The sequence below is a fragment of the Camellia sinensis genome, chromosome 4 (genome assembly GCF_055761805.1).
Source record: "Camellia sinensis isolate YWXY chromosome 4, ASM5576180v1, whole genome shotgun sequence".
NCBI classification, from domain to species: domain Eukaryota; kingdom Viridiplantae; phylum Streptophyta; class Magnoliopsida; order Ericales; family Theaceae; genus Camellia; species Camellia sinensis.
Window position 1 is genome coordinate 198,896,271 of NC_138964.1, and position 23,536 is coordinate 198,919,806.

Sequence of the window (23,536 nt, forward strand, 5' to 3'; positions counted from 1 at the left end):
ACAAAATAATCTAAAACTAACACTATAAAAGGAAATAACTAATAAGGCATAATAAACTCAAATTTTGTATGGCTAGAAGGAATATCTAAAATAACTTACTTCCTACTATCATTTAGATGACTACTAGATCAAATGCATCACATGCAGAGATTGCAGCAACTGGTGGTGACGCCCTTGAGCTTCTTGAAACAAGCAATGATCTTGTCGAAATGTAGAGTCTCTTGACGCCCATCTCTTTTCACAACATACATCTTTAAAAAGCTCCCAAACTAGATAGATAGTAAAGAATTTTCAGAGAGGACTTTCATCGAATAGGTTTGGTGCACAATGTGGCTGGTACAACCAAATCAAACAACAATCAGATACCCAATTACACACATATACAGACTTTGAATTTCCATTTCCTCCATTAGGGTTTGGAAATCGAACAATTAGATACCCAATTACACACACACACATATAAAAATCACTGAAGCTTTACATATATATATAACTTTGAACATAGATCATGAACCAACAAAAATTGAACACAGATTTGGCCTCCATCGTTCATCTCGGTGGTTGTAGCAGCGGAGGAAGAGCCCTCACATCTCAGATCTACCATAAATCCAACAGATTTGAAGCCTTCATATCTCATATCGTCGTCGTCCAAGAATGGAACGAAGATGGTGAAGACGGTGCTGATGGTTGTGGTGTACGGTGGATGTGAGGGTGAAGATGGTGGCGGCCATGGAAGAGGAGTAAAGGGCAGGGGGACCGTTGTCGATCTGGTGTTTGGAGTTTTTGATACCCAAGAGTTCGAGTTTCTGATTTTTTTTGGGCAAGAGTTGGAGTTTTTGATTTTGATTTTGATTAAATTTTTTTTTTTTTTTTAGTGTTTGGTGTTCAATATTTTTATTTTGACGCCTATTTTTATTTTGATCATACTATTCATGCCAGAAATTGTATGTCGTGAAAAGTAAAATATTTTTAACAGTTAGTATATGTGCGTTGTGAAAAGTGTACTTTTTAACAGCTGACTTTTTGTGCGCTGTAAAATGTTCAATATTTTTAACGGCTGGTGTATGCGTGTCGTGTATAGTTGATGTATTAACGGCATGCCAAATGCACGTTGTAGAAAGTTTTATTACTTACGGCTAATATTGTAAGTCGTAAAAAAATCATCATTATTAGCATTCACGGCATACGCAATAGACACGCCGTGGTTGGAAAATTATTTACGACATGAAAAAAAAGAAAGTCGTGAGAAACCACAGCTTGCATTTACTATATGTCGTTAATATGGAGCCGTAAAAACTCAGTTTTGTTGTAGTGTCTCTTCTTTCACCCCGAGTTAGCTGGACATTGTCAACGGATTCTAACATCCTAACTGTCAACTGATGATACAATTTTACAAACTTACTGAATCCCTAGGTTTCCCTTTGCAACTTGTTTTGTTACTCTATGATAAAGAATGCCTCCTACTTTTGGAAGAGGTCGACTTCATTTCTTCAACATTGGTAGAGGTAGGGCTATCGGATGTTTCTGAATTGCTAATCTCACTTTGTCTCTCTCTATTTGACCAGAGCTTTGAAAAGACCTTTGATGTAAGCAAGCCTTTCACTTTGTTGGTTGTAACTTTTTCAGCATTCATTTTGGCAGTATCACCACCATCTCGTAACCTTAGGGTAGCAAGTTTAGCTTTTAAAGCCTTGAGCTTCTCTGCTGTTGGCACAGCATCACAATCCTCTTTCGTGTTGGTTGTTGTAGATCTTGAGCTCCCGTTGGACCCACCTGAGAGTAAAGCTCTGATGGACTTGGCTAAATTGGGTGTGCTGTAACCACCATATGATGATGTGGCCCTGACCTGCTCAAAGAAGAGAACCTGCACGACAACTCTCAAGGGAAGCCGTTCATTTTGCATGGCATACATGTAGGCATCCACTAACAACTTCTTGCAATCCATCAACCCACAATTTTTTTTCCTTTCGCTTTTGCTAATCCCTGGGTGCTCCTTCACCAGACCGTCAGTTTAGCAATAATGGTAATGGAAAACTGTCATGACCCAAACCCGCCCTTAGAGATTTAGTGTCGTAATCGGCCAGTAATCCTTAGATTACCAAAGGCCTCTGAACAAATTAAAATATATTTAGGGGCTGATGGAAGCAAATATATAAAACAAACATAGGCCATTGAGTTGTGCAGACATACATGGGACAGATAATTTTAAACTTTAATAACATACATGTGACGTCATTTACATATACAAATAAAACAAAAGTGGAACCTAGCCCAGTGCACAATCAAACAGTAACTTGTTCATAAACCAAAAGAAAACAACGTTTTAAACACTTGGTCCACAAAATTTGGCTTTTCTAAGGGAACTTCCTTGGGAGGCACGGTGGCTGGCTGACCCAAAACTCTCCAGGCAGTAACTTAGGCCTGGTCACGCGCCTGCTCACCTACATACATAATATAAACAGTGAGTAGAAGCCCAGTGAATAATAACAGAGTAAAGAATTTAATGAATGATGTCATACATCAGATTACAAATTAGAAACAAATTCAGATTCACATACTTATTTAGAGATCATAGGCAGTTGTATATGGTACATCCATTTAGCTATCATATCATATCAAATTAGTCGGTACTGCCAACCACAAGGGTCCACATCTTGGGCACAAGTAGCCATGGTATTCTTACCCACAGGCGAGGGCCACGTGAACATAGGCCTCGGTATAGTTACCCCCGAGCAAAGGCCACGTGAATATAAGTCACGATATTGTTACCCCTGGCCGAGGGCCACGTGAACTAAGGATGCCACATATATATTTCAGAAAAATGAACATTCATTCATGATTCATAAAATAGCATTTCAGAAAACAGATCGTACTATATCAGTAAGAAAATACTTATAATTAAACATAGCTTTGCTAGGGCTGTTCAAATATCCGCTTAGACCGATGAACCCGACCTGACCCGACCTGACCCGACGATAAATGGACGGTTTCGAACTTGTGTTCGGTCGGAAATGGATAAATTAGAGTATTTTTTTTCAGATTTGCGGTCGAGTGACGGGTTTGGTAAATAGAAATCCGTGAAACCCGATCCGACCGACCTGTGTATTTAAGATAGTATCTTCACTTGTCATATTATAATTGGTATTCCCAGTTTACATTTATCACAAACCTAGGGTGCTTCACCAAAATTGATTTCTCTCCCCATCCAAACGTCCCCTCTCTCCGCCCAATATTAATTTCTGACACTCTCTCACATGACATTTATTAGACACTCTTTCTAACTCTCACACTAAACATTGATTTGATTCCACTCACTCTCTCTTCTAATAGATTAATTGTTCTGCCTCTCCATTTCTCAACTATCAATTGACTAGAGAGGCTCTTCCACCAATTCATCTCTCTCTCTCTCTCTCTCCATTCCACCGTCTTATCTCTCTCTCTCTCTCTCTCTCTCTCTCTCTTTCTCTCTCTCTCTCTATCCCCATTGATAATGAATTAAAGAGTGTCCCCCATCTCTGTTGTTTCATCTCTCTTCCTACCATTGATGGTGCATTGAACCCTCTCCATATTCAAAGTTTGATTTACATCACCTCACCTAAAACCCCTTTTCCCAAAATGCTGAAGTTGAAGATTGGTGACATACAAATTTTGAACAACAACATACTGAAAAAGTTGAAGATGAGGATCAGCGTCATGGTGATGAAGATGATGATGGATGATTTGGTTTGTTGTTGGCTTTATTTGTTGAAAACTCTCAAATCTGTAATGGTTCATATGATTTTTTTTTTCTTCTTTTACTTCTTGTTTTTCATCTATATATATGCTTCATTTTTTCCTTCTTTGAAGATTCTCAGATTTTCTTACTCTCATTTTTATATATGATTTACATTATGATTTTCTTTATTTTTCTCAAATCTTGGTAAAAAGACAGAGACTTGGGTTTGAAAAAAAAGGAAGAAGTCTACCATTTCTACCCGACCATGTCTGACCAAAATCCGACCGTCCAACTCGGTTTCGAATAGTGCGGTTTTGAATAGCTATATGGTCGAAATCGGTTGTTGAAATGTTCAATCCGATAGCTTCGGTTCGAGTGACGGACGAATGGCGCATCCGAGCCGAACCGACCCGTGAACACCCCTAAGCTTTACAGAGTTATTACTCACACTTAGCTCCAATAGCAGATAGAAAGATCAGATAACTTGTGGCGCATGACCTACACAGATATAGAACGAAGACGTACTGAATTACACACCCAAAATCATTAACTTAGTTCTTACTTATCTTGGTGTGTTTTTACTTGTTATTCTCATTACTATGTCTTAATCTCGGCCTAGGAATGCCTAGGATGCAATGAAGATGCTCAAATGCACTTGGAAACATTTAATAGAACTTGCTGAAAACAGGGGTCTCGCTCAAGCGCAACTTCCTTCGCTTGGGCAGACATGCAAAATGTGAGTGATTGCTCGAATGTAACTTCTGTAGCTCGAGCGGTCTGTAAACTCTGTAAAAGTACTAGTTGCTTGATTTTTCCGCTCGACGTTCAATCGACGCTCGCTCGAGCGTGAGACTCAGGTCCTCACTTGAGCGCAACTTCTGTCACTCGAGTGGTCTGCAAAACATGTAAACTTCTGGGAGCTTGCATTGCACGCTCGAGCCAACTTTTGATCGCTCGAGCGGAAGTGCAAGATCACCGAGTGGTTGCTCAAGCGTAGGTTCTGTCGCTCAAGCGGAGTGACAAAATCTGAAATTTCCAGATTGCTTTTCCTAGCTTAAAACTCTGATTCCATGTTGAAATTCATGTTTTTTTGGGCCAAAAACTTAAGGAAACTTGTGTAATCTTGGAAAACATGGAGAATTAAAGATCATTTCATGAAGCCAAGGCCTAAAAGCTTGCCAATTGAGCAAAATCAAGCTCAAACCTTTGAAAACATAACATACATGAAGGACCTTGGTTTCAAAGCTTCCAAATCATGAACTATTGAGATATTTTGGTTGTAAACTTCATGAATTCTCAAACCAAAAGCAAAATGAACACATGCATATGAGGTTTCTTTAAAATTCAACTTACAATGCCATGAACTATGCATGCATGCATGTATTAAGTTCTAATTCATCAATTCTAGCTTAATTCTCAAATTAATCCATCTCTTTCACCTAAATTCTTACATGAACTAACTCAAGTATGCAACTAAGAGTTTGATTCCTTACCTAAGATGCATATTTGCTCTAGAGTGCTAAAATCCTCCAAATTCTCTTCCAATGTTTAGCAATTCCTCTCTTTTCTTCCTTGTTTGTTGAATTCAATTCTTAAGCTTTCCTCTCCTGCTCTTCTCACATTTTTGTTCTCAAGACAAAAAAATGAGAGAGTGTAAAGTGTAGTCAAGGGTCCACTTATGCCTTATATAGGCTTGATTAGAGAATTAATTAATTAGGCTTAAGTGAACATTAATGATTCTAATTTAATTTGTTTCAAATTGAAATTCAATTAAACCTACCACAATGTTCTAAAAGTTCCTTCTAACACATAACCGTAGTCAATTTCGTGATCGGATGTCGATAAGGCCTTCAATTCACAGAACAAAGCAGAAACACAAACAGATAATCCAACGCAAAACAGATAGAATTTCATATAGCATATAACACATGCAGTTAATGTAACATTTCACCTTAATTACTTGTTAGGCATTCTTAATCATGGTTTAACACTTAATCATAGGTCGGGGTTGTTACAAAAACATTTTAAAAAATAAAACACAAATATTCAAGCTCCGACTCCCCCTTCCCCCTTTAAAAAAGAAATGAAAAAAAAGAAAGAAAAGAATTCACCTTAAGATACATGTGTCATGACCCAAACCTGCCCCTAAGAGTTTGGACATGACCGGCCTTATGTAGGCCTCAAAACACATAGATCAATAAATATTTATACAATACCGGGGCCTAAAACGGAAACAATTCTAATAACCAAATAAAATGCCCATTAAGCAGTGTTTAAATGCCAGGATCTCAAAATATTTTTCATCACATGACTATATTATATACAAAGACCACATATATATACAACCCAATTCATGGGGATATAGCCAAAATGTTGAGGATTCAAAAGTTATACATGTTAACAGAATGTCTAACAAAAACACTAGTGACCTAACAATGTGTGCTATGCAAGGGAACTCCACAAAAGGCAAAAGGCTTCCTTTGAACTGGTTTAATACAACAGGGTCAAAAAAAGGCTTGCGGAGTTGAACTAGGGCTGGCCCCTGGGTTGATCACCTACATAAATATACATAAATATAGAGTGAGAAAGGCTTAGTGAATAATAACAATGTAAGGAGGTTTATGCGTATGAGCGCAAATCATGCAAAACATAATCATAAATCATAAGTTAGTCTTATTCATATTCTCATTTCTAAACGGCCTCGGGCCTACATAAGACAAAACAACTTTAGGCACAACACAATACAAAACGGCCTTGGGCCCATCATACCAACAGCTGTTCGGAATATTATAGGGTAAATGGAGCATCATCATGTCTCCATCTCCCTCGGCTTGAAGCCATAAGCCATAAACAATCCATGAGCCATAAACAATCTATATACTTATAGGGTAGATGAAACATCGACATGTCTCATCACCCTCGGCCTTAGGGCCATGAATTACAAGTAATCCATTTCATAATGGCCTCAGGCCCATTCTTTACAATTAAAGCGGAATGACCTTAGGTCTATATCATTTCGTTGTTCAATCATTCTCATTATTCTAATCAAAACACAGTTGATATAACATGTGCCATTCACAAGTAGCAATAGAAGAGTCGTAATCATAATACACAAATGAGGCATATCATTACACTACTATTACTCACTATGATGTGAATGAACAACAGTCCCTTCCTGTACGTGACCTACTATAGACGTCCCTGAACGCCCCGGGAAGGTGAGTCCCGTTCTGTTCATTTGGGGTCACTACAGTTCAGGACTCTCAATTTGTCATGGTTCTAAATCTGAACCAAAGAGTCCAAATCCGGAAAATCGTTTTGAGAAAACGGATTTTTAGAAAGAAGTGTCAAACATGGACTGCTTTGCCAGATACAGAGTCACCACCTAAATATTTTATTTTTTTGGGGGAAATTTAGGAAACCCTGACTCGTTTGCCTAAGGCCACGTGTCCGTCATTACCAAAGTTGCTTCGGCTCAGGAACTTGGGTACGATTGGGGAAGGTCACTTTGTGAGCACCCCCGCTCGCCCGATCAAAGATCGGCCTCTACTAACCATGATATCTATTTTTGAAAACATTATGCGTTCTTATTCCGGTTATTAGCCTAGATTTACTATGTGATGCGCACAGCATACAAGTATAGACTGGATCGCCTGAATTGGAACAAAACATTTCATGTTTGTTTATTTTGAAAATGGTTTGATGGTCCTACCCGCAAGTAGGCTAAGACGTGGTTTTGCCACCCTCGGGTGGGCTTAGAAAACATGATTTTGCCACTATCTAGTGGGCTTAAAACTCACAGTTAACAAATTGTTCCAATTCAAATAGCCCAACCTTCACCCACAAGCATTCAGGCAGTTATATCACATAAGCACATAGCCTCATGGTAAGCATGCTATCATGGCAGTCACTCACACGCATGCAAGGATGCTAAAGCATAAAACTTACCGAATACTCCAAGCCAAAACAGAAGCTAATTAGAAATCCATGCATGATCCTAATTATACAGAAATGCCTAATGCAACACATGCAAAAGTGCAACTATAGCAGGCTCGGCTATTCTAAACATGGCATATGAAATGCTACAGCTAACATGTATTCAAATTAGAATTGAAAATACAATGCAGTTAGTATGATGCGCCGAGCCCGGTGCATGCAAAACAGATGAATGAATGCAAACATGCTGTCATACTGTATGCTAATTGAAACATGCCCTAATCTAACCATTATAAGCGGATAAATAAAAGGGAGAAAGACGTGGGGTTGGAAGACATACATCACACACACGCACGCTTATTACAGTTGTGCCCTCGCGCAGAGGGTCCGAATAAATAATATACAGTCCCAAATGAATAATTACAGTTCGAATAAATACAGAATCCTAATTAATTAACAAATTAATCTAGGAAAGCGATAAACTAGCATGCAAGCTATGGACTGCCTCGGCTCTGTTCCGAATGATGAATGATGCATGCTCCGGTTGCCTTTGTCAGAAAATCCCTTGTGATGCCCCGGTTTGCCTTTGTTTGCAATTGTTCTTGGAATGCGTGCCAAGCTCCGGAAGGCTTCCGATTTTTGATTTGCTGCAACAGAGAGCAACAAAGGGACATGGCAAAGTATTTTCACATATGTATGCATGACTACTCTTCAGGGAGTGTAGTCCTCGATCCTCGTGTCACCAATCACGCATCTCGATGCATGATGGCCGAGAAGTTGAATTGCATGACTCGATATGGAATGAATGCACATGAAAACACAATAGGGCCTAGACTCCATCATGGATAATCCGGAGTGTCGGCGACCAGGAATTGAGACACGTTCCGTCACTCGGAGTACAAAACGTCCCTCGTTTCCCGTGCTCGGGCTAACTCCTATCCCAAGCACAATGCAATATGCATGACATGCATGAATGCAACTAATATATAACCTAGCATGCACGATGCTATGAAATGGCATACACGATGCACGAGGTAACATGGCATACACAATGCGCTAACATACAACCTAGCATACACAATGCTATGAAATGAAATGGCATACACAATGCACAATGGACTTACACTAACATGAGTGGACCTCAGCCACACTCACATCAGTAGCCATTAGATGAAAATGAGATACTCGAAATGCGTGCACACGTGCACGCAAACCGAGGACCGAACCTAAGGCACGAATGCCACTCTACCAAAGCATGGCAAGGCATGGAACATGGTATGCAAACATGAAAATTTCAGCACTGAAATGTGATGCAAAATGGTCCCGAAACATGGAAACATGGTACCCGATGCATGAAATGAACCCCGAAACCCGAAACTAGGCACGTGGAATGACTTATAGCTATACAAAGCATGCATTATTTGATCATGAAGCATGAAGACAGATTCAAGGAAGTCCCAAAACATGCATATTTTCAGTTTATAACAAGTCCCAAAAACAAACACAAGTAGGGCTAATCTATCATGCAAAAAAGGCCCCAAAAGAGGGACAAAGAAGCAAGTGGCAGCTTCCGGCCCCAAACAATGAAGAGCCCTTCAACAAAGTTGAAGAGGGGATCAAAATAATGCACTTTACAGTTTATGAAAAAGTCCAAAACAGTGCACAAGTAAGCTTAAAACACTATGCAAAAATAGGCCTAAAAGAACGTTTAAACACAAAGAGCAAAAATGGAGCCTCAAAAAGCAAAGGACCCTTGATCAAACATGAAGAGGGGGTCAAAATATGACTCTTTACAGTTTGGGTCGGAGCCCAAAAATACAAGCACAAGGAGCTAAAAAAACATGCAAACAAAGGGGCCAAAAGAGGGATAAAGAGGAAAGTGATAGAAGGAAGTCTCAAATAGTGAAGATCCCTTCAACAAAGTTGAAGAGGGGCTCAAAATAAGGCAATTCACAGTTTATGTCAAAGCTCAAAAAAGTTTACAAATAGGCCTAAAATACTATGCAAGAAAGAGGCCTAAAAGAGGCTTTTAACACAAAGTGTAAAAAAGAAGCCTCAAACAGGGAGAAACCCTTAATCAAACATGAAATAGAGCTTAAAATAAGACTATTTTTAGTTAGGGTCGGAGCCCAAATATGCGAGCACAAGGAACTAGAATATAGATCAAAATAAAGCAAGAAAAGAGAAAAAGAAGATTTACCCTTGAAGAACCAATCTTTGACAGCCTTTGGACCAAGTTTGGGGACTCTTAAGCTCTAGAAATGGCCTTCGAGCTGCTGGAATGGAGTGAGGAGGAGGGGTGCTATGGGTTTTCGAGTAAAGGGTGTAGGAATGGTCCAAGAACAAAAGGGTTTTGATGTTTGGAATAGAAGGGAAGAGGGATTGAATACAAGAGGCTTAGAACAAATTTTTGTAACCCTTAAAACTAAAGGGGAGGGGCTAGTTTTATAGGCAAAGGAGTGGAGAAAAGGGGGGAAATTTCAAATTCAAGTTTCCCCCCCAAAAGGCTAAACCCTCGGACATGGGTGAAGTGCAAAACAAAATACATGGCTGGAATGCACTTGGGACAAGGATCATGGCCGGCCAGCTCAAAAGGGCAAAAAAGGCCATTCACCAAATAGGTGGCTGGCCTGCTAGATTTTCTGGCCGGCCTACTACTTTTCAGAACAAAAAATGGTTCTACCGGAAAGAAAGGTGGCCGGCCGGTGATTGAGAAGTCCAATGGTGGCCATTCAAGTGTCCAAATTAAAGCCCCGGAAGTTAGCTTTCCAATGGCGCAAACCTTGCATTAAAATTCCTCCTGTGGAAAAAGTTATGCTAGTTTCCGTGAAGCCACGTAGATTCGGTCCTACCCGGATCCATGCCGAACTTCTCCCAACCTTGTTTTCTTCTCTCCTCTCCTCTTCTCTTCAACTCCAAACCCCTAAACAAGGTGTTTTGAAAGATTTTTCAAAAGATTTCATCTCTCCTTCATTCATTTCCACTTTGTCCTCGCTCGGTTTACCAAAAAGCGCGACATTTAACAAAATGCGAGCGTCGGGACATCGTAGAAACTTTATTTCAAAAACGCTTTTGAAAGAGAGGGTTTCATGGTCTAAAATCTTTTGATCAAGATTGTTTTGGTCCAAAAAGGGGTATGAAGTTGAGATTTGACTCTCTCTCCTTGCCGAAGAAATTGAACCTTTGCCCTGCGCATCTTTCAAAACCATCAGTCGCGTCCAAGTCTTAAAGGCGGTCAAAAATGGGGTGTCTACACCTACACATAACATACAACTCATAAGTAAGTCACTTTTCATTAGCCTTTCTCCTTATTCAATGTCTGATTTGTTTAATTTGCATTCAATTGTAAGCATTTCAGAGGGATCAAATGTACACATTAATAATTGTAAAAGGTCAAACAGAAGCAAAGAGGCTGACAAAAATTTTCTCCATTGGCCGCACGTGCAGAAGTCCCCCACTGCACATGCTTTTATTTTAGAATGCTCAATTTGCCTCCCTTGTTTTCCGCATGTGCGGCTATGAGCCCCGCACGTTCGGCTATAAATCCCAGACGTGCGGTCATGGGCCCCGCATGTGTGGTTTTGGGCTTTATTTGAGCAGTTCGAAAATTCAACAATTTCAGCCTTCTAAAGACAATTCAAAGCTCTAAATCAAGCAATTTAAGTCCCCAAAACATAGTATATGAACATAACAAACATGATTCTCATGCTCAAGTAAATCGTAACTCTTTTTAAATTGCATAATTACAACCCCGAATTGTCACATTCATTCCATGTCTTCATCTTTCCATGATTTACCAAACATATACACAAACATACATACATGTATGAGATCAAAGCATGCAAACACTAAAGATTAGAAGGTAGTTTCTCTCAAATTACTCAACATAACTTAAAACACAAGGATCAACTCTCAAATAAAACAATTACCATGAATCTTGATGGTTTGCATGAATATTTCCCCAACCATGGTCACTATTTCAAAACCCTTGCTTGGATGAGTGGAAAAACTCCATTTTAAAGCTTGATGCTAAGCAATTGGAGAGAGATTTAGGGTATTTGAGTTGATTTACACTCACCTTGAACTTCAATCGTTGAATTCCTTCAAATTCTTCAAGCTCTTTGTTGATCTCATCTTTCTCTCTCTCTCTCTCTTTTCTCTTCTCTCTCTTTTTTTTCTCTTATTTTCTTTCTCTAGAGCTCTCCCAGGAGATAGTTTTATAAAATGTGAGTCTAAGTCTCTTCTTTAGGTTCATATATGTATCTAAGGCTTGAATTATGAGCCTAATTTGGTTTATTTAAGTCTTGAGCCTAAATAATTCAATTTAATTTGTTACGAATCAAATTTTTACAAAAAATCTTATCATGTCCTAAAAATCATGCTGATCATAACTGTAAAGTCAATTTCTGTTTATCGCGCCTCTAAGGCTTTCAATTTCTAGTTGAAATGTCTCAATTTCAACAGATTTTCTTATAACCGACAGATATAATTTCATAATCATATAATTCACATTATTAAACTCAATTTCACATGGAATTTCACATCAAGCATATAATTACACATATAAGTAAAGACGTAAAGCATGTAAGAGGGTCGGGTTATTACACTCTCCCCCCCCCTTAAATAAGTTTGGTCCCTCAAACTTGTGTTACCTCAAGTTGAAAATAATTTCGGATACCGTTGCCTTATTTCTTCTTCTTGTTCCCAAGTAGCTTCCTTCCCGTAATATTCTTGCCATTCCACTTTCACCATTGGAATTACTTTGTTCCGTAGTTGTTTCACTCGTCGATCTAATATTTGAATCGGTTTTTCTTCATAGATCAAATTGTCATCCAAGGCAATCTGACGGTAGTCTATGACATGGGACGGATCTTTTAGGTAACCCCGTAACATCGATACATGAAACACATTATGTATTTGCTCCATACGTGGTGGAAGAGCAACACGATAAGTTATTGGACCCACCCTTTCTAGAATTTGAAATAGGACAACATATTGGAGTGCTAATTTACCCCCTTTTATCGGTGTGACTTTCACAAAAACATAATTACCCACTTCGAATTCCAAATCCCTTCGTTGATGATCAGCATAACTCTTTTGCCTGCTTTGAGCAGTTTTCAACCTTTCTTGAATAGTTTTAATTTTCTCTGTCGTCAATTGAACAATCTCAGGCCTAAACAACGATCTATCCCCAACTTCGGTCTGGTACATGGGAGAGCGACATTTTCTTCCATATAAGGCTTTGTAGGGGGCCATTCCTATGCTTGAGCAGTAACTATTGTTGTATGCAAATTCTGCCAACGGTAGATAAGTTTCCCAACTCCCGTGGAAATCTAAAACACACATCCGAAACATATCTTCTAATGTTTGTATGGTTCTTGCAGATTGGCCATCTATTTGAGGGTGGAAGGCCGTATTGAATTTCAACTCTGTTCTCATAGCATCCTGTAAACTCTGCCAAAATCTTGATACAAATTTTGGATCTCTATCAGATACAATCAAAACGGGAACACCATGTAGCCGCACAATTTCATTCACATAAACTGTAGCAAGTTTATCCGCATTGTATTGAGTCTTCACAGGTAGGAAATGAGTTAATTTAATTAATCTATCAACAATAACCCATAAGAAATTCATACCTCGAGGAGTTTGCGGTAGGCCTACCCTGAAATCCATAGTCAAATGTTCCCACTTCCACTCTGGGATTGGAAGGGGTTGAATTAAACCTTCTGGTCTTTGGTGCTCCGCCTTTACTTGCTAACATTGCAAACATTTTGAAACAAATTTCGTAATTTCTTTCTTCATATTCGGCCACCAAAAATTTTGCTTTGCATCTTGGTATTCCTGGGATGCATTATAAATTTTGATGCATGTGCTTCCGCAGAATCTTCCTCTTAATTTCTGGCACATTTGGAATACATAGTTTATCTTGAAATTTCAATACCGAATTCTCAATTATGAATCCAGGCTTTGGCTTTGTTTCTGTTTCATTGCAAATTTTCCTTAGAAACTCATCTTCTCTTGCCGTTGTTTGATTTCTTCAATTAGTGCCTGTTGGGCTGACATTGCTGCTAATATTGCATCTCGATTATATATCACAATCTCCACATTTATTCTTTTCAAATCAAGTAGTAACTCCTTCTGTCCCATGAGCAAACTTGCTAAATTCCCCATACATTTTCAGCTAAGCGCATTTGCAACTGTATTAGCTTTGCCAATGTGGTAATGGATTTGCAGGTCATAATCCTTAATAAGCTCTAACCACTGTCTTTGTCGCATATTTAACTCCTTTTGGGTAAAGAAGTACTTGAGGCTTTTATGATCAGTGTAGACTTCGCATGTAGTACCATACAAATAATGTCGCCATATCTTTAAAGCAAAGACCAATGCAGCTAGCACTAAGTCGTGTGTGGGATAATTCTTTTCGCGAGGCTTAAGTTGGCGAGAGGCATATGCGATAACCCTTCCTTGCTGCATGAGTACACATCCCAATTCTTTGTAAGAAGCGTTACTGTAAATCAAAAATCCCTCGGTACCGAATGGTAAGGCAAGAATTGGTGCTATAGTTAATTTTGTCTTCAACTCCTAAAAAACAGATTCTCTTTGTTCTGACCACTTGAACAAAACACCCTTTTGGGTAAGTTGGGTAGGCGGCATAACAATTTTAGAGAAGTCTTTAACAAATCTTCGGTAGTATCCGGCTAAACCCAAGAAGCTATGCACCTCTGTCACATTAGTAGGAGTTGGAAAATTCACAATAGCTTCGATCTTGTGTGGGTCAACAGAAACACCCTCCTTCGTTATTACATGCCCCAAGAATCCCACTTCATGTAGCCAAAACTCACATTTCTTCAATTTTGCATACAGTTTCTTATCCCGAAGGGTCTGAAGAATTAACCGTAGGTGGTCATCATGAGCTTCCATACTTTTCGAATAAATGAGAATGTCATCAATGAACACAACTACGAAGTCATCTAAATAAGGCTTAAAAACATGATTCATTAAATCCATGAAGGCCGCCGGTGCATTGGTAACCTTAAACGACATAACCAAAAATTCATAATGTCCGTAGCGGGTTCGGAAAGCAGTCTTCTTGATGTCTTCGGCTTTTACCTTTAATTGGTGATACTTGGATCTCAAATCTATTTTTGAAAAGACTTGTGCACCTTGTAGTTGATCAAATAAATCATCAATTCTAGGTAATGGGTACTTATTCTTGACAGTTACTTTATTAAGCACCCTATAGTCCACACACAGCCGAAGGGTCCCATCTTTCTTTTTTACAAAAAGGACTGGTGCACCCCAAAGAGAAGTACTCGGGTGAATGATCTTTTTGTCAAGTACATCTTGTAATTGGACCTTTAACTCTTTCATCTCAGCCGGTGAAATTCTATAAGAAGTTTTGGAAATGGGTTGAGTTCCCTACACTACATCAATTGTAAACTCAATTTCACGATCCACTAACTCTCCTGGTTACTCCTCTGGAAAAACATCTGGAATTTCACGAACGATTGGAATTATGTCAACACCCCCATCCGCTGGTTGTCCATTCAAGATGCTACACAAATATCCCTGACAACCCTTTTATACTAATTTGCATGCTTTCATTGTGGAAATCAAGTAAGGTGGGGGGATCACCCCATGCCCCTTAAAAGTAAACTCAGACTGTCTCGGAGGTTGAAAAGTAACTTGCTTGGACATATAATCAATAGTCACATGATATTCACTTAACCAATCCATTCCCAAAATTATGTCAAAGTAAGCCATATCAAGAGGCAACAAATTGGCATTTACCTGAACATCCCCAATTAAGATTTCACATGCAAGATAAATAGACGAACATACCATAGAATCCCCCGATGGTGAAGATATACACAACACATAAGGTAATGGTTCCATAGGCCTATTTAAATGACTAGCAAATGTTTTTGACACAAATGAATGGGTAGAGCCCGAATCAAATAATACATGAGTGGAGTGACCACTAATAGAAAATGTACCTGAGACGACAGCCCATGTATTCTGCACGTCACCCGGAATCAGAGGAAACACTTTTCCCTGTCTAGCAGTGTCCCTAGCATTGGTGGGTTTTGTAGCTGTCTTTGTGGTTGGGGTTGGAGTCAAGCCGGCCGAACTTGTGGTGGTTCTATACCCATTTTGTCGGTCTCTTTGAGGGCAATCCCTTAATAAATGACCCGTTTTGCCACACTTTACGCATGCCCCCGTCACCTGGTAGCAAGTCCCATGGTGTCTCTTTCCACAATTTGGACAAATTGGTATCGAGTCACGAGTGGAGGTGGAAGTGCTAGAGGTCCCCGAATTCAGTTTCTTACTCGGTGGTGCGGTTGATCCCCTTGGTGCTTGAGTATTTTGCCTCTTCCCTTTCCACTCGAAAATCTGATTTTAGGTGGCAATATTTCCCTCAGCCATAACTGCCCTTCCCAACACATCAACATATGTAGGTAATTTCAACACATTGATCTGGTCGAGAATGGCATTCTGTAGTCCTCCTTCAAATTTTCTTTCCTTCTTGTAGTCTATATCCACTGTATGTGGTGCGAAATGGGCTAATTCTGCAAATTGAGCTTCATACTCTACAACAGTCTTGTTCCCTTGTCTTAAGGTCTCAAACTAGGTCACTTTCTTATCTCGCATACACTGTGGAAAATATTTGTCATAGAAAAGCTCCAGAAATCGGGCCCAAGTCAACCCTTGGTGTTCAATTCTCGTAAGCATCCACCATCTACGTGCCTCATCTTCAAGGGTGAAGGTAGCGAGTTGTACCTTCTGAGCTTCGGTGCATGGAAAAACCTCGAACAACTTTTCCACACCCAACACTCACACCTCTGCCTTCATTGGAACAATCCCCCCTTTAAATAAAGGTGGTTTCATCTTCTTGAATTCCTTTGCAAGTGTAATTGTTTGATCTTCAGCCTAATGGTCTTGCACCACTGGCGGTGGTATAGGCACGGGTGGCGGCGGTGGCTGTTGTTGCTGTTGCCTTAGAGTTTTTGCCATTTCCAGAATCATCCTTTCCATTTTATCCAATCGCACGGAGGTTGAATCCTCCGAGTCATCCATCCTCATCTTCACCATGATCTACATAGTAATAGATTATAATACACACAAAAGATACACAAGTGTTCATGGATAGTAATCATTGCAGAATTCATGTCATTGATTATTGCATATACAAATCTCGTTGCTATATATCATTTTGTATGCACCAAGAAGAAACATGCATGTAACTTAAGCCTTTACTAGACTCCTTAAAGCTCAATGGACTTGTGTGTGAGATAGAAACTCGTGCTCTGATACCAACTGTCACAACCCAAACCTGCCCTTAAAAGTGTGGACATGACCGGCCCATGCGTAGGCCTCAAACCAAATGATCTATAAATATTTATACAATACCGTGGCCTAAAACAGAAGCAATTCTAATAACCAAATAAAACGCCCATTGAGCAGTGTTTAAATGCCAGGATCTCAAAATATTTTTCATTACATGACTATGTTATATACACAGACAACATATATATATACAACCCAATTCATGGGGATATAGCCAAAATGTTGAGGATTCAAAAGTTATATATATATATATATATTAACAAAATGTCTAACAAAAACACCAGTGACCCAACAATGTGTGCTATACAAGGGAACTCCACAAAAGGCAAAAGGTTTCATTTTAACAGGTTTAATACAACAGGGTCAACAAAAGGCTTGCGGAGTTGAACTAGGGCTGCCCCCTGGGTTGATCACCTACATAAATACACATAAATATAGAGTGAGAAAGGCTCAGTGAATAATAACAATGTAAAAAGGATGTTGATTTCAAAACCCTAGCTTGGGTGAATGGAAAAACTTCATTTTAAATCTTGATTCTAAGCAATTGGAGAGAGATTTAGGGTATTTGAGTTGATTTACACTCACCTTGAACTTCAATCGTTGAATTCCTTCAAATTCTTCAAGCTCTTTGTTGATCTCCTCTTTCTCTCTCTTTTTTCTCTTCTCCTCTCTCTTTCTTTTCTCTTATTTTTTTTCTCTAGAGCTCTACCAGGAGATAGTTTTATAAAATGTGAGTCTAAGTCTCTTCTTTAGGTTCATATATGTATCTAAGGCCTGAATTATGAGCCTAATTTGGTTTATTTAACTCTTAAGCCTAAATAATTAAATTTAATTTGTTACGAATCAAATTTTTACAAAAATTCATGCTGATCATAACTATAAAGTCAATTTCGGTTTATTGCACCGCGAAGGTTTTCAATTTCTAGTCAAAATGTCTCAATTTCAATAGATTTTCTCATAACCGACAGATATAATTTCATAATCATATAATTCACATTATTAAACACAATTTCCCATGGAATTTCACATCAAGCATATAATTACATATGTAACTAAAGATGTAAAGCATATAAGAGGGTCGGGTTATTACAACATGTCAATAGCGTTGTAAAGTCCATCATGGGATAGTCTTGAGAAGTCTGATACCATTTGTGCAAGACCTACAAATTTTGACAAAGGAAGATTGGGATCTTTACCAATTTTAGCAAGGTAACCATCAATGAGCTTAGCCAATTTCACCGTGGAAGCATTTGAAACAAACTCAAGTCTTCGAATCTCCTAGAATTTGTTTTCCTCGGAAAAATCTATCAAAGTGCTCTTTTCTTGCGTCACAAACTCCTTTACAAGGTTTTGTACTATATCGATGTCATATATTGTTGTTTCCCTGGCTTGAGCTCGAATCAAAAGGTCAGCCACTGTGGCCTCCGCAAGCTAGTGACCGATTCTCCTTTTCAGTTCTTTCCTTCCAATTTCTCTACATTTTAATGCGATAGAAACTTGTAGTAATCTAAGAAACTACAAGGTACACTGTTTTTCTCTATAGGAAGGTTCCAAATTGTGGTCACGACCACCATCCGATTCTTTATGACATCATCACCTTGTATTGTACCGTTGTTGAAACCCGACAATCTTCTCATGACGTATGCTTTCAAGGCTTCTTTGATTACATCACCAGACATTTTTCCCTTTGTTTTAATCATTGTTATGACCCGTTTATATAAATCAATTTGAAGATCACAAAGGTCCTCTACCCACCAGTCCTTTGGAACAATCTATTATTTTCTCACCCTGTTCAAATGCGGATCATTTCCATTCTTCATTTTTTTAAGGTTATAAGTGTAGGATCATTCCACTTTTGAAGTCTCAATGGAACCTTTGGATGCTATAGAGTCTAGGCAGTGGCTAACTACTTTTAGTTCCTTAGTCCATGGAAGAAGAGACTTTGTAGTTTGAAGAATGATGATCGAGTCTTTCCAACTCCGAAAGATGCTTGAATTAAGGAAAACTTCGATCTTGTAATGAGGTTCCCTTTCTCAACGATTTTGTACATCTCAAGATATTCCAATGCACAACGAGTAGCGACCACGTTGTATGCATTGAGAGTCACCATCATACCATAATAGAACTTTGCACATATTTCAAAAGCAGCTAGTCCACCAGTAATGTCGTGAATGAAGATTTCATCATTGTTTTCCTCTTTCATAACTGCAACTAGTTTTTGCAAGCGGGCACTCCTCGACAAGAGAGGAAACTACAGAATATGCAGCATTTTACCATTAGATAACAAATGTATATATAATTGAAGGGCACACAAATTTGAAATTATATCATATTTAGGGATCAAAATTGGTTATTCCATTTTCCTTTTGGATCATCTATCCAGACATATTCAATTAGTCACATAGATTCACCTGCTATCAGATAACAATTTGGGTGTTTCATTCATTTCATTTTCCGGTTGATAAGTTTCAAAACATTGATGTGGATTCCAATTTTGAATTTGTTCATATATTGCAAACCTTTTAAAGCTTTTACAACAACACAAATTGAAGTTTAAATGTAGAAAAATATTTAATCAATATATTTCATTCCTCACAAATCACAAGTATTTATGAGTTTCATACCTTATGCAGATAAAATATCACATCTCCCACATTAACCACTATGTCAGTTGCCAACTCAGTTGCTATGTACCTAGACGTAAAAATATTCCCTAGTCATGGATAAAATTGACATACATTGAAATTTGTATACTTTATTATAGTATGTAGGAATCTCAGTTAATCAACAAAAAATGGAAGTCCAGAAAGATGTTAGATCATGGCTCTCAATAGATAAAACACAACCAGTCATTCACAGCAGGAAGGACCTTCAAGAGTATTAAAAAATTTAGATATTTGTGATTATGTATCAATTTTAACGAGTAAATAGCAATCCCAATCAAACAATCAAAGACAAATCAATACAAAGATTTAACATGGAAAAACCACAATTAGAGCGCCTCCAACTGTGATAAAAAGCCACAAGAAAAAGGCACAAAACAATCCACTAAGAAGACATAAAGGAATTACACAAGTATACTCTCAATTACCTAGCGAATCCACGCCCGAATCGAATCGACCCTTATGTGCCTCTTCCAGCTTCGTCTTCACCTCAGAATTGTCTTGTACAATGTTGAATCCACAACGCCGATGTCGAATCCACGACGATGAGCCACTCCAGAATCCACCAAAGCTACAGGCCCAAATTCCACGGAATCTACCAAAGAACAACTCTCTCTCTGTTGAATAAAACAAACTAAAAAAACCCTTTAATATAATCCATTCAATTCATGATTAATCTCTCACAGATATCAAAGGAAACAAGCAAAGAAGCTCCAGATAAAATCCCTAATACCCAAAAAGAAGATCTGGAAGTCGTAACCCTAAAATTTGATAAAACCACATACTTATAGAAAACAGGTTCGTGAAGGTCGCTCTAGCGAAGGATCTCTCGCTCGAGCGAGGAGACTAAAACGCGCGTTTTCCAAGAGTTTTTGCTCGAGCCACCAAAGTTTAGCTCGAGTAAGAAAAGCATCTTCTCAGTATTTTTACAATCAGTGCAAACTTCTGGGACGAAAGATTCTTCGCTTGAGCGCACATTCCTTTACTTGAGTGAACAAACAAATTCAACAACATTTTTTTCTTTTTTCTTTGGAGGTGTTGCCCCTCGACCCCGCCTGGGCGTTGCCCCGAACCCGCTAAGGGGCGCTGCCCCCTAGACCCCCGCGACCTGATCGGGCAGCTTGATCTCCGACATAGTTAGGGAAGTGGCAAATATGAAGGGATTAAGATCACAAACTCCTCTGCATAGGCACAATTCGGGTTGGATTTGAATCTAAAACTCATAGCCTCACTAAAATAAAAAGATCGAATAGAATTACAACTGAAAGGAGTTTTGTCAAACGAGATTGCCAAGAATAAAAACCTAACAAGTATAACAGTCTCTCAGAATTTGAGGTCAGTCTCAAAGAAAGTAATGGAATTTTCAAATTATTCTTTTTTTTTTTCCTTCTTTTTTTAGGGAGGTTCAAAAAGGTAACAAAAATCATGAATCAGGAATAAATATATTTTTGCTTTTCTTTTCCCAGTTTTTCTAGCCGCAAGTGGAGTACTACAAGCATTTCAAGACTTAAAGAAGACTGCCACCGAACATAGAACCAACAACTCTGAAAAACAACTTTCCAGAGAGAATTAGTAGGTGAACTTGTAGAGAACCTTCTATTGGAAAGTTCAACACGTTTTAGGATAAGCCTAAATTCACAGAAAGCTTGGAGCTGAGGTATCATGGATGTCTTCCAGGAGAAAGAAATCTTAGCAAGAAATAAAAGCAATCAAATGGATATGCAATGTTGTCTATACACAACTAAGGAACTATTTCCAATCACTTGCAAGTGCTTCCACATTATAAACTTTCCCAAAAATCCTGCATAATAAATTCATAATTTTGGGTACATACTTCACTCAGCTTGAATGCATTCTTTATATTTGTAATAGCATAGTAACCATACTTCTAATTAAAAGGGAGTAAGTAGTTACGTGTGACACCATAGAAAATCAATCAACATCTGTGAGTATGAATAGATAAGCATTCAAGTTTAAATTACAAACACTAAAGGTTATAAGAGTGTAACAAAGTAAGAGGACCAAACCAGCATAATCAACCAATGTGGATGTTCTTCCATGCTAATGAAAACATAAAATTATTAAATGAAGCAATAGTCAAACTCGTGTCACTACAATAGCTAAACTTGCACCTCATGAGCAAAGTCACAAAATGCTAAAGGATTTCTATACAAAATTAGGACAGTAGTATGTTATTTAAATAAAATACATTTAAGATTTGTATTCACTTGTGCAACTTTCTTGATGTCCTATAAATTACACATTTTTATTAAGATTTCTATCTCCACACCCTTCTTCTTATGTGTTCGATCAATGCTATGTGATAAAGGAGGTAGTAGGTTTATTTTTGTCAACATAACAAACAAAAAAGGCAAAACTTTTTCCACATGAAATATATAAGATAAAGAGTAATGCTATAAATAAAATAAAATGAACTTTTTTTACAAACCTAGTTTACAAACTGATGAGGCAGATGGGTTGTTCCGATAATTTAATTTCACTCGGTCCCATTCAAATTCGAAGACTTATTTACTAAGTGCCACGCCAGTAAAAAAAGTTTGTAAAAAAATTTGTTTCTATATCATTTTCCTAAGATAAAACCATGAAAGGTTTTCGAGAAATACATATTTTGAACAAGTATTCCCACGTGCACTCATCAACTCCATTCCCATCAAATGAAAGTTGTTGCAGTTTGTTTGATTGCATTGTAGAGACTTTGTCACAGTGAAGTAAAGAACAACTAGTAAACTATACTACAAAGTTGTATTAGAAGAGAATATAATATTTTGATCATTAGGTTGCTCAAGAAATTGCGGTAGCTAGTTGTATCGAATGCCATAGAAGTAAATCACTGCTTTAGAAAAAATTAAAACAAGCAAAAGCAACAACACAACCAAAAAATATACTAATTCATGCAAAAAAAATGAAAACAGTAACTAACATTAATGAAAAAGAGTCTCATACTGACCTAATATTGTCCCCATCAGTCTGAAATGAATCAAGCTTTGATCCAAGTTCATAAACTTCATTTTAAATGCTAAAGATCTGTTTTCACCTCTAAGATTTCAGTACCCAACTTCAACCAACTCACCAATTCTGCTACCATGGCCGCAAATCAAAACTTAGGAACAACGTTGGAAAAGAAAAGAAAAATCTCAGAGGTGGGAATTGAACTCTAGAATGAGTCCAACGTTTTGGGTTCAAGGAAAGAATGATGGATCAAAGGAAAGAAAACCAAGGCAAGTGAATAGAGAGATAATGAGGAATGGTGTATTTTTTTTAACAAATCGTTCTCTTGATTGGGAAGAGACTAAAAGAAGAGATTATTGCTTCCTTGGTCAGTAACAGAGTCCTATGGAGCCCGGGCACAAAAGGTTGGTCCAGGAGACATAACCAACAAAGTCATACCCTCTCAAACCAAGAGACAAATTGTTTATCTTTCTCTATTGTATATATATATACATTGAATTATCTATATATATGAGTCTCATGTCCAATGAAGCACAAGATTTCAGGACCCAAACGTTAGAATCCACATTCCTTTGCAAATTCTCTATCACCAATGAAGTTGGGACCTACCATAGAAAACATCATCTTGGTATAAATTGAATAGACCACCAAATTGGCATACAACAAACATCAATTGTATTTGAATTTTAAATTAATGAACAAGCCAACACTACTACAAACAACATTGTTTCAAACAAGAAGTGAAACAAAGAAAGAAAATGAAAATTATCCAAAACAAAGCAATCCCAAATTAACCTAAAGTCAGAAAAACCAAACCCAGATTTGAATATGCATATATATGATATATGTAGCTCAAAAAATCAAAACTTTGAAACAGACCCGTTGAAGATCAGATGAAAAG

The 23,536-nt window shown here is 38.1% G+C and overlaps 1 pseudogene; it reads right to left on the reverse strand.

Moving 5' to 3' along the window:
- Nucleotides 1-1,441: 1,441 nt before the first annotated feature.
- LOC114292860 (phototropic-responsive NPH3 family protein NPY4-like) lies at nt 1,442-22,771 on the reverse strand (annotated as a pseudogene).
- Nucleotides 22,772-23,536: the final 765 nt, after the last annotated feature.